We start from the raw sequence: 12,177 nt of genomic DNA, 5'->3' as shown, positions 1-12,177 counted from the left end.
AGTTGGTCCTGGAAGCAGGATCTGGAGCCATCAGCTGTTACCAAGAGGAGAAAATTTCTGACCTTGGGGACAGCAGTCCCAGAAGTGGCAGAGGAGTGAGAAATTTGGTAAGTGAAAACTCAGGGCAGCATCCTGTATTTTAATAGACAATAAGATAATGAAGGCCAGGGAAAATTATGTTGCAATAATCACCATGTAGTTTTTAATAATTACATGAAGATTGTTATGAAAATATATGGGATTCATATATGCTACAGAACTAAATTGTCCTGAACTGTTTTAGGACCCATTCAGATAAATCCTCAGTAACCATGGAATAATTCACTGATTGTCTCCTTTTGACAGAGAGTGATTTGTACTAAGTTGGAAATTTTTCACTAAATGTGGTACCTCCATGAAAGAGGATCTGAAACTATATTATTTCCCATATATTCAAAGAACAGAGTCCAGTGGTCTTGATTTTGTTACAGAGGTTTCCTGGATCCTTCATAAGGTTTAGGACCTTTCAAAAACACAGAGCTGCTTCATTCTGTGGTTTGCATTTGAGGTCTGATTAGCTGAACAATTATATGAATTGTTTACGTGGTAAACACACTAAAAACTATAGACATTTGATGATGTTCTTATTATTATTTCTTTGAGTAATAATGCTTTTGGCACCCTGATTTCACTGACAAAAAAAGGAGGGGAAATGTTCTGAAAACATTCACAGGGAGTTGTGACACAAAATAACAAAAGGTAAAATGTTTCACTAGCCATATATTCACATCTATACAAATGCATCCCTGTTTTGCCCTGATGTAGATTACAGAAAACATACAACAGAATTCATATTTTAATGTCTAGATCCAATTCTGAGTATCAGGTTCTAAAGGAAGAACATTAAAAATATGTTTAATTTCCTGTATTTCTGGACTATGTGGATTGACAGAGGGCTTTAAGTAGGAGCTGTCACATGATCCTGTTGTACAGGTGCTTTATGAGATGGCCTGGAAGTCACCATGTCACCTCAGCGTCATGGCAGCTGAGGCAGGTAGCAGGACCAGAAGGACTGACAGTACCTGATATTATTGCAAAAGATACAATGGGGAAGATGAATTACCACAGAGGCTTTTGTGTTTTGTGTCTGAGTGTGCTAAAGCGAAATCGCTGGGATTGTCCCACTTCTACTTTGGGTTCAGGAAGAAATGATGTAACCTGTTTTTGGCCACAACACAACAGAGAGAGAAGAGTCCTCACTGACATCCAGGGCATTTCATCTAAGCAATCTCACAAGGATTTATTATTACCTAGAAGTCAAAACTAGCTTCCCACTCCACTGTAATGTCCTGTAGCCTAAGACAAACAGTACACTGTTTTCAGTGTTGTCCAGTGGATGAGCTGCAACCCCTGTATAACATCCCTAGGGTCCAGACATCCCAGGCAGAGGCTAGAACATCTTTCAAGGTGAGACAGGTAACTTGGGTAAGTGAACACTAAGATAAGAGGGAAGTATGATTACTTCATGTCCTTATCTTTCTATGCCATTCTAGTCTGAAATTCAGCCTTACCTATGAAGTTTCACAGGAAAAAAGGACACACATATGTGATGTACAATATGTTGAATCTGTCCTTCTCAGTACGCTGGAACATCTGGATTTAGGTAAAACTTGGACAGAAAATGATGAGGATTTGACAAACATTCCACATGGAATGAATTTTTCTTCACTCACATAAATCCTAAATAATAGGCTTTTATGAGACAGAGTGTAGCTGTGAGGCTGTAGTGCTTCCCTTCCTAGCACAGATGTTTCCACCACAATACTCAACAATTGAGATCAAGGGATGAAGCCTGCACTCTGGTCTTTCCCTGAGGTTGGAGCTGAGAGCAGTCTTCTGATAGCAATCCCAAGAGCACGCTTTGGATGGCAACATTAATTTTTGTAGTTACCTAACACTGAAAATTAAGGGTATGGAAACCAAGGTGGCGCCCTTGTGAATGTACCGCATATCACAGATGTGGCCTTCTGCTAGCAATTACCTTGCCCATGCATAAAGGCAGTGCTGGATAGATGGCATAAGGGCTCACAGGAAATAATATGTCTTTCTGAAACAGAGCAGAATAAAGGAGACATACGAAAAATCTCCCCAGAGGGGATGGTTGATGAATCAAGAGAAGGAAATCCCATCCCACTCCAAAAAAAGGCTCCTAGACAATGATCTAGGTGATTTAGGAATGCCCTGATTGTGGTTGTGACCATTTCACTTCTTATTCATGTGAAGGTAGAGCTGCTATGGATCCAGAACAGAGCTCTTCTTTGTGCGGGTGTGGAGAGCAAAGTGATGACTCCTTTCTCAACATCAGCTTCTGACACTAGAGTCTTGTTATGTTCATCCTGTGATTTAACACTTTTGCAGCACTGATTGAAAAAAAAAAACAAAATGGATCTGAGCAATTATTTATTTCTATCGTCATGGGCTTTGCACTGTATGCTATGTAATGAACCACGGTGACTGGAATGGTAATTTGGGACTGCCTTAAAAGACAAGACACGCCCCCTACAGCCCTAATCTGAAGTTGGCTTGTACCCTCAAAAGAACAGGAGAAAAACTCTGGAAAACAGTCAAACAAGGAATTGTGTAGGACCTGCTGAGAATGTCTAGATGGTGATGGGGAATCTGCAGGAGTCAGATGAGAAGGCTGGGCTTTGCAAGAATTCCTTATTTATTTTACAAAGATACACAGTTTTGAATGATAGAGATGTGCATCATCCACATGAGAGCAGCTGTATTCAGCCTTAGGAGTTGCATTGCTCACCATAGCCTATGGACATCAGCATCATTTCTCATACATAGGAAATATTTCCTCCTGTGGTCTGGGATTCTGCTATGAGCATACCCTGTGGGTGAGTGCATCGCTAGAGCTTGAAAGAGACAAGCTAACAAACCTAAAGCATAGAGTTTTGTTATTTTTTCATTACTGAAAAACATATTCACTGTAACATCTTCATTTTAATGTTACAACAGGTCTAGTGCAAAGCATATCTTTTTGTATGAGGTGAAAACATTGATTCGGAAGATACTGACAAGAACAGTGGGCTATGAAACATAATGAATACTGACATCAACATACACTAGTGGATATATAAATGTCTCCATTCTTATAAATATCCTAAATGCCTATAAAAATTTCCAACCCAGTGTTGGCAAGAATACTATTAATAATGACATAATGGGTGAGGACCTGGTACTTATCCTTCATTAGAAAACTGTGACAGAACATAGAGAGATGTTACTATGTTTACAATCTGGAAGTTGTAAATACCATTGATTTCTTTCAGTTTTTCCCTGATAAACTAATCCTCTCCTCACAGGAGTTAAGGCAAAAGTGCCAGTAAGGTCATCTTAAGGAAACTTCCTACATCTAGTTTTTAATTACAAATCACAAACATCTTTTAAGCGGGACTGCTGGTAGCTTTAAACAATCTTGTTCACAGCAGATTGTTTTCTATGATCTATGTTGCATTCTTAATCCTCTCCTGATGTGACAAATTGTAGTGTATCTATATTCTTTATTGCATCACAGTAAGAACAATCACAAAACAGTCACACAGCAAGATTTTGGGGTATGAAAGAGATCCAGAAGATTTGGACACCCAGATCTGACTGCAAATAAATGGAGCACATAATGGACATATCTCCATTTCTGTCAGTGAGAAACTTGAAGAAGGAAGAAACTCTCAAGAGTGCAGTCATGTATTTGCACTCACCCCAGTACAGGATCGCCATGCTTTAACCCACTACTTTGAGTAGTTTATCCGCTCTATTCCTAAAAACTACCACTATACAGAGGAAGCACAATTCTTCCAATATATTACTGTCCTCACACAAATGTTCTGCTTTGCAGGAATGTCTAATATATTTTAGAACTTGTCATGCCCCTCCATTCATCTTATCTCATTTGAAACTAAAAATCTTAACTTTTTAGTTCTTACAAATCACATCTTTGAAAGCTCTGAACATTTTTGCTGTTCTTTCATTTCCTCTCTTTAACTAGGTGACAGATTTTTTGAAGTGCCGTGTGCAAATAGGACACAGTATCCCAGTTAAGGCTTTATGGAGTAAAATGGTAGCTACACATATTGTATCATAAGCCAATTTGTGAAATCATCAGTCTTGTTCACAGTAGTACAACAGTGCTGACTCATGCTTGGCTTCCCATCCTTCATGACTCCTATGCCACCTCTGTTACAGCCGACCTATTCCATCCTAGCCCAAATCTGTGATAACACCTTGCATGCCAATATACTCCATCCTTTCTTTTCACAGAATTTACTTCTTCCATTTCTCCTGGTTGTTTTGAGTTTCTATCCTGTCCCCCCAGCTGGTGGCAGTGCCTCCCAGTCTGCTGTCCTGTTGAGAGTTGTCTGCATATGCACTTTCTGCTCTAGCACGCTGGTCATTAGTTGCAAATCCATCATCAAGAGTAAAATCTCTATGGTAATTCACTCAATACAATCTTCCAGTACAGTGATAAATCACCGGTAACAGCTACCTGTCTCCCAGTTACCTCCATCCTGGAGAAAATTTATTGTTTGCTTACAGGAATGCCACTCTTAAGTTTGTGATTTAAAAGCAAAAGAAATGGGAAAATAATTTGTGGCCATCATTAGACATTTACAATTTAAAAATATCAAATCTCTAGACTGTTTTCTTTGACTTGTGAGTACTTGGAGTAAGTTTAACACAGCTTCAAGGCCTCTCAGGATTTGTCTTCTCAAAACATACAGTTTTTATTTTGTTTTGATAGAGGTAACATATATATACTGAAATGTTTCTCAGATTACAACAAAATTTCAAACACACAAAATTTCCACAGTTTTTGAAGGGGTTGCTTTTTCTGTAATACAGATGCAAATGGTAATGTTTAGCATCTGCTCTTAGTAAATACTAGTTAGAACAGCCTTCTCTCCTCTGTCTGAGGAAACAAAAATACTTGATCTGTCTAGTCTCTTTGGTAAGACTTCATATCAAGAACTATATCCAGTGTGCTACCAGCACTGGGCTTGCAGGATTGTGTAGGGACTCTACTGATCAGAAAGCCTGGGGGGAAAGACAGCCTCTTCCTTGGGCAGAGAAGGAGCTCTTCACCCACACTGGGAGAACAGAATGAGAACACAGTCTTGCGTTACTCTGCTGTGACCAAGCGCAGCTTCTAGTCAGGCTCCCTGGTTGGATTTCCTTTGGTTTTATCACTGCTGCTAATACTGTCATTATTTCCTAACATTTCTTCAGTGAAAATCTAAGTGGAAGTTTCAGACTCATAAAGGCCTAAGACCAAAAAATATAATTTAAGATGAGGGCAGCAGAAAGTGCATATTCTTGTTCTGTTTCATTCAGGATAAAGCAAGATGAATCAGAGTTCATTATTTTGACTTCCATTGTATTTACACCTTTTGCAAGAACTTCAGTACATAAATGCATGGGAAAGCACACACAGCTGGCATAATAGCACAGATGCAGGCTTGCACTACACTTGTCTTTTCTGACAGTTTTTCATTGGAGATGAATGCACAAATAATACTCAGAAGTTCTCAGTCGCAAGGGAGCCAGTGGTGTCACATTCAAAGACACAGATTGACTGAACAGATTTGTTTCAATGGCCCCTTTTAGCAAGCTAAACGATGAGCTCCTCATCAGACTGCTGCTTCCAGGGAGCATGATGGCACCTTCATGTCTGCCAGGAACCCCATTTCCTCTTTCAGAGCATCCCCTCGGCATCTCTGCAGAATGATCTCAAGGGATGGCACAGGCCTGCAGTGCAATTGTAGAGACAGCAGGCCACTTCGTTTCCTGGCCTATGTTTCAGGGAGGAAAACAAACAAACAAACAAACAAACAAACAACAACAACAAAAAAACAGTGAGAGAGAAAATTGGGTCAAAAATTGTGTGGTCAACACAATTTTTTCACAGGTTAATGTTTCTTGGAGAATTGATGCCTTTATCTTGTTTTCACTCCACTTTTGATTGGATGCAACCACCTCAGCTTGTTGGTTTTTTACTGTTAGAGATCTTCCAAGAAGCTCCATGTGCTTCAGAATACAGCATTATTTGGCTAAGAAAAGCTGAGAGTTCTGTTTACAAGAGAACTACCACCATCCAAGGCAAGAGGATACACAGTGATTACTCTCTGCCTTATCTTTTCCACAAAAGATAGGCTCAATGACCCAAGATCAGAGTCCAGAATGACATAAAGCATTCATATTGTAATTACAAATACTGATAGTACTGAAACATGATTAGAGGTTCATCTTCTCTGCTGGTGAAGGGCACACAGAATTTTAAGAATATTTTGGTACAGTCAGACTTTTTCATCTTAGAGCCATCAATAATGGCTCCTATTTTTGCTCAAGGTATACCAGAGTTTCTCAAAGCATGTTTGTGGCTCAAAAGTTTATGCACAAGGCCCTTTCTTATGAACTGCAAAATTAAGAATTTTGAGAAGGACCAGAGTTGGATTTAGACTCAATACTTACCATATGTATAGTGTTGCATAAAATGCTGAATTGATTATGACACCCTGGAGAAATCCATACGCTTTCTTAGGGACAGCGTCCTTCTCTTTGAGAGATAACCATCAGTTATACTACCTCCAGCATGCAGATATCAAACTGAAAACAAGGAAACGTTCCACTATTTATTACTGCCCACAGTAAGGAGAAAATAGATTTATTTTGTTACATAGTGTTCTTCTAAAACCTTTGAAGTGAAAGAGGTCACTCTCATTTTTAAGTCAGATACTCTCTGAAGAGAACACAGGAAATACAGTACTACATGAAATCAGTACTTTTGCTAATAAAAAATTCAGAATGCACCCATAGGATGTTCAAACTGTGCCAGGTCTGCCTGGAAGAAAACTGGAAAGAAATCTGCAATCACTCCAAACTGTGTCAGTGTTTCAAGATCATTTTCAGCAGGTAGACCATCATAAATGTTTTATTTAAAATAGTTTGGTTCTTTTATAATTTAAGTTGGCATCAAAAAGATCTAGCCTGATGTAGTTAACGGGCTAGTAAGAGCTGGGTAATTGGTAATCTTAACCCAGAAGTCATTTCTACTTTGTTGACTTCAGTCAAAAAATTTTTGAGCTCACTCATCAGGTGTTTTGTCTGCAAATATGGGAAGTTTATTCTAACTTGAAAACACAGCAGTGATGGTGGAAGGCCTCAAGGTCCACTTACCTACTCTTAGTTAGTACTGTTTTTGCCTTAGCAATTGTAGAGAGGTGCTCTGCTCATTGTGCCATATCACTTCCATTTCAGTGTACAATGAGCCCCTTTGTTATTCAGGATGGAATTGCATACTGTGGATGTAATGCCATTATATGTTTTGATGCTGCAGAAAATGGGACATGCTCCATGTGCTGTTCAAGCTGCTCTCCAGCTTGTGCCTAGCTTGGATATCTGAAAACATAAATATGTAAGGACAGTGGAATGTTTCTGTGCAACTGTGTTAGTACCAAATGTGGGGACAAAGTAGCAAACTTTGCCTTTACGTCACTCCAAAGGTCGCCTCTAAAGCATTTTTGGACACATAAGACATGTTTTCTCATCAGTTCTTGCTGTACTGTGGCTCCAAAGAGCTGCCCCAGCAGAAAAGACTGATACTGACTACTATCTGCATCTTCCAGAGATGGCCCTCATGCAGAAAGCTGAAAGGTAGGCAGCACAAATGCTTTCTCTGTGCTAGCAGGAAAGGTGACTGCACAAGCTACTTTTGCAGGACTCGTTTGTATATTACTGCTTCTTGTGCAGTGTTGCATTCCAGAAGGGCAGCCAAGGATGTGCCCTTGCTCTTAAGAAAAGAGACAAGTGCTTCAGAAAAAAAAGGTCTCTGTCACATATTGTATTTCAGCCCTGTTTCACTGAATTGGATAGTTGCAAGCCTATTTGTATTGAAGACCTGATCATTGGTGATAACACTGTCAACAGCATGGCATTACCACCCATAGGCAGCAAAAAAAAAAGGCAGTTTTAGATTGAGCAGCTTCACAGAGCTTCCTAAATTGTTTCAGGGACAAATTAGAAATCCCACAAAAGCAACAGATAAAAAGGATGTGGCACCTCCTCCTAGACCTGAAGCCTTATCTCTTGTTCTTTAAATGTGGAGGACTGAGACTTACCATGGAATATTTGCTTAAACACGTGGTTTTTAAAAATCAGAACAGCATCCTTTCCACATCACCAGTCACCAGTGACCAGACTGCATGTCAGTTTGGAAATGCTTTAGTTGTTTACACATTTTATAAGTAACAGCAATAACATGCAGTCGGATTAGTATTTGAAAGATGTGAATAGAGAAAGACACAGGAAGAAAGTTTGGGAAGCCCTAATTTATTAGAAATTCTTCAATACCCATCTCTATTATATGGATGAAAGAGAAAAAGATGAAGATGTTGAAAACACCGACTTTTAAAGAGTGGATGTTTCCACATGATTTTCTGACCATGTAGCCAAGCATCTCTCCCCCTGCCTAGTTAGCACTCCACTTAGAATTCTTCTATATAAAGACAGATAACCTGGACCCACCCTTATATGAGGGCAATGCCAACCTTCCCTGGAACAATGCACCTGGCTGTGTGATGTCATTCTTTCAAGAACATCCCCCCCAAAAAAAAAAAAGCAAAGCCAGATGGGTAGGGCTAGGGTTCAGCACTGTGAATCTTTTGTTTGCTGGTCCATGAAGGACAGAAGTCACTTTGCTCTGTGTTACTCTATTCAACAAAGATCATGTTCTCAGATATGGTTGCCTCTATCTGAGGATACAAAACTATATTTAAACACCTCAGAGTAAGAAATCAGATAACATTCAAGCTAGAAAGTATTCTGATTTTGAAGTTGCAGTTGTTTAGTACAGTTAATTAAATGTGTGACTACTGCTATTTTTATTGGTTAGCATAGATAGACATAGTTAAATGTACCTTTAACACACAGGTAGATGGCTATGTTTAACTTTTCTCTTTATCATAATTCTTGTATGTTAGCCCAAGCATACCTGAAAGATCTGTGAGCCATTGCAGGTTCAGGTTCTTAGGTACAGTTTCAAAATAGGGAGAGATATTCTGTTTTTGACAGCATGACATAATTCACGCTCTAATTCTGTTTAGCTCTTAGAATCTCTAAAATAACCAGAGGTGGGTTAAGTCTGTGAATCCAAGTCTGGAAGCAATACAATTTTGTTTTCTTATGGTTTTTGGTTTGGTTTGGTTTTGCCAGTAAAAAGGTAATAGAACTCCACAGAAAACTTTGACAATTCTGTAATGTTCAACAGACAGACAAATGATTTCTTTAATGTATTTTTAACACAGACTCCCCGTAATCAAGGAGCACTTTGTCACACACAGAAAGAAAGCTTTGCCTTTTCTTGCATTTAATGTATAGCATGATCCTCAAGTCCTCTCATTTCAGTCTCTACACTGAAACACATTATCATGAGGATAAACCACTTAGTTAGGTAAATTGCACGAGCAGTTCAAGAACTGCCAGACAGAAAACTGTCTGGGTCTGCTCTTTTGTTCATTGAAGTCAGAGTCCTTCAGTGACAAAAGAAGAAGAGATCAGACAGAACAAGAAGGTTGAGAACTTATTTGATCTCTGCAGTGTTGTCTGGAAGGTTTCACGAGACACAGATAATCTACAGATCTTCAGAAATATTGAGCTGAGCATTTTAGCAGATCTTGCACAAACAAATTCTTGCTGACAGTGTCTACCTGTTTAATTTCATTTTGTAGCACTCCACTTAGTACTGTGATGCCAACATATGAGAAACACTACCTTCAATAGCAGTAACAGTAAAGATGGGAGAAAGGTTTATGTACAACAAGATATTATAACATTATAACTCTACCATGAAGAACAAGATACTGCAGAGACTGCAGAAGAATTTTTGACTCATTTCAGTGGCTTCTTCTGTAAACCTATGCACACATCAGAATCCCCAACTTGAAAGGACAAGGAGGAAGAGAAGAGGCCTGGTCAACTTGGATGTGTCACCCAGACATACATAGGAAGAGCAGTTTTAAAAATAAACAGAGTGACCGGTCGCTGACCAGTTGGTGATGCCATTCACCTTACCATGAGTCAGCTACACGAAGGGAGCTGCTGGGCATGTGGAGCTTTGTAGGGTTGCATATAGGTCTTGCCCTGATTCCTGACAGCTCCACAGTTGTGGTTGCCATCTCTGTTTGACATCAGGTTCAGGAGGAAGAAAAGATGAGCCTGCATTTAATTAATTGCATTCAATTAAATTATTCTTCTTCAGTAGATTGCAATCATAGAAATTCCAGTGGAGAATAAATCCACATTTGTTAGATGTTAGATCAAGATGCAAAAGTCAAGGTCAAGAATTTAACAGTTTCATTCACAACCAGCCCTATGTTCCACCACAACCTATTTGTTTCCCAGGCATCTGCCTCCCACCAATGCTGTTCCTTAACCACAAAGCTAAGAGTGCATATACTAAGCCACTGCACAATGTGCCTCCAAAACTAAAATAAGATCACTGCTGGCAAATGTGGATTTTCCATTATAGCTTCTCATACAAAGAACAAAAGACAGCCTAGAGTGGGATGACTTCAATTACGGGCTGAAGGGAAAGGAAGGAAGGAAGGAAGGAAGGAAGGAAGGAAGGAAGGAAGGAAGGAAGGAAGGAAGGAAGGAAGGAAGGAAGGAAGGAAGGAAGGAAGGAAGGAAGGAAGGAAGGAAGGAAGGAAGGAAGGAAGGAAGGAAGGAAGGAAGGAAGGAAGGAAGGAAGGAAGGAAGGAAGGAAGGAAGGAAGGAAGGAAGGAAGGAAGGAAGGAAGGAAGGAAGGAAGGAAGGAAGGAAGGAAGGAAGGAAGGAAGGAAGGAAGGAAGGAAGGAAGGAAGGAAGGAAGGAAGGAAGGAAGGAAGGAAGGAAGGAAGGAAGGAAGGAAGGAAGGAAGGAAGGAAGGAAGGAAGGAAGGAAGGAAGGAAGGAAGGAAGAAAAAGAAGAAAAAGAAAAAAAAGAAAAAGAAAAAAGGAAAAGGAAAAGGAAAAGAAAAAGGAAAAGAAAAAGAAAAAGAAAAAGAAAAAGAAAAAGAAAAAGAAAAAGAAAAAGAAAAAGGAAAAGAAAAAGAAAAAGAAAAAGAAAAAGAAAAAGAAAAAGAAAAAGAAAAAGAAAAAGAAAAAGAAAAAAAAAAAAAAAAAAAAAGAGGAAGAGCCCAGCCAACCCTCTTAAACACAGAAATGAAGTACAACCAAACCAAACCAAAAACCATGAGAAAACAAAATTGTATTGCTTCCAGACTTGGATTCACAGACTTAACCCACCTCTGGAGTCCTCCATATATCATGAGATTTGTTTAAAATCAGTGACTAATCAGTAATAATAAACATTGAGCCTTTCTGTGAACCTTGGCTGGGTCTCAAAGCTATTTGCAAAAAAGTACACCCTGCTATTTTCTTCATTTCCTGGATCTCTGAGCACCAGGAAGTAAATTATTCTGTGATTCACAGTAAAATCAGGAGGACTGACAAAACCAAAAATGGCTCATGAGCAAAACTTGGGAACATGCATGAGCGTCTGCCTTCATCTTCAGCAGCCACCCAAACCCTCAAAGGGACTGATGGCCAGAGCTGGAAATCTGCATGCAGGACCCTGGTGAACAGTGAATAGCCAGTGCTGGAAATCACATATCCCCCCCGGCCCTGCTGAAACTGCACTCTGTGAGGGGCTGCTTCAGCAAGGAACATTAGTACCAGATATTTGGCTTTTAGGCTGTATTCTCAGCTCTGAAAAAGGAAGGAGGATTGTTACCATCCTTTGCATAGCTGATCATGTATCAGATTGTTTACGTCTTTCTACCACAAGGACAAACTACCCTTGAAATGCTGAGTGGTTCATGAAGTGAAAAAAATGGCAAAAACTCTGGAGTTGCGTATTACATACGAATGCAGGCTGATAATTAGCACATTGAAGAGTCTTATATTTGAGGATATTTCAAAGCTGCATCATATTTATACCCTTATTCACTGTGGCAGCAGACACATTCCTGTCTATTCTCTCTTTTTGTATTTTTTTGTTTGTTTATATTTTTCTTCCCCCTCCCCCCCAACTTTAAGATAATCTTCAGTCTTTCTAGTGAAGGTGATGTGCACAGTAGGAAAGGATTCCAAGGAA

General features: G+C 39.4%; 1 long non-coding RNA gene across 1 annotated transcript; it reads right to left on the bottom strand.

Moving 5' to 3' along the window:
- Positions 1-4,747: 4,747 nt before the first annotated feature.
- On the bottom strand, positions 4,748-7,548 carry LOC107306243 (uncharacterized). The gene is made up of 2 exons (XR_001552049.3): positions 6,517-7,548; positions 4,748-5,837 (listed from the first exon to the last, which is right to left on the bottom strand). It is a non-coding gene; the product is annotated as an uncharacterized LOC107306243 (long non-coding RNA).
- Between the last annotated feature and the right edge of the window lie 4,629 nt (positions 7,549-12,177).

This window comes from Coturnix japonica, chromosome Z (assembly GCF_054131305.1).
Source record: "Coturnix japonica strain WE chromosome Z, WE-NBRP24, whole genome shotgun sequence".
Lineage (NCBI taxonomy): Eukaryota > Metazoa > Chordata > Aves > Galliformes > Phasianidae > Coturnix > Coturnix japonica.
This window is presented reverse-complemented; position numbering and strand designations above follow the sequence as displayed.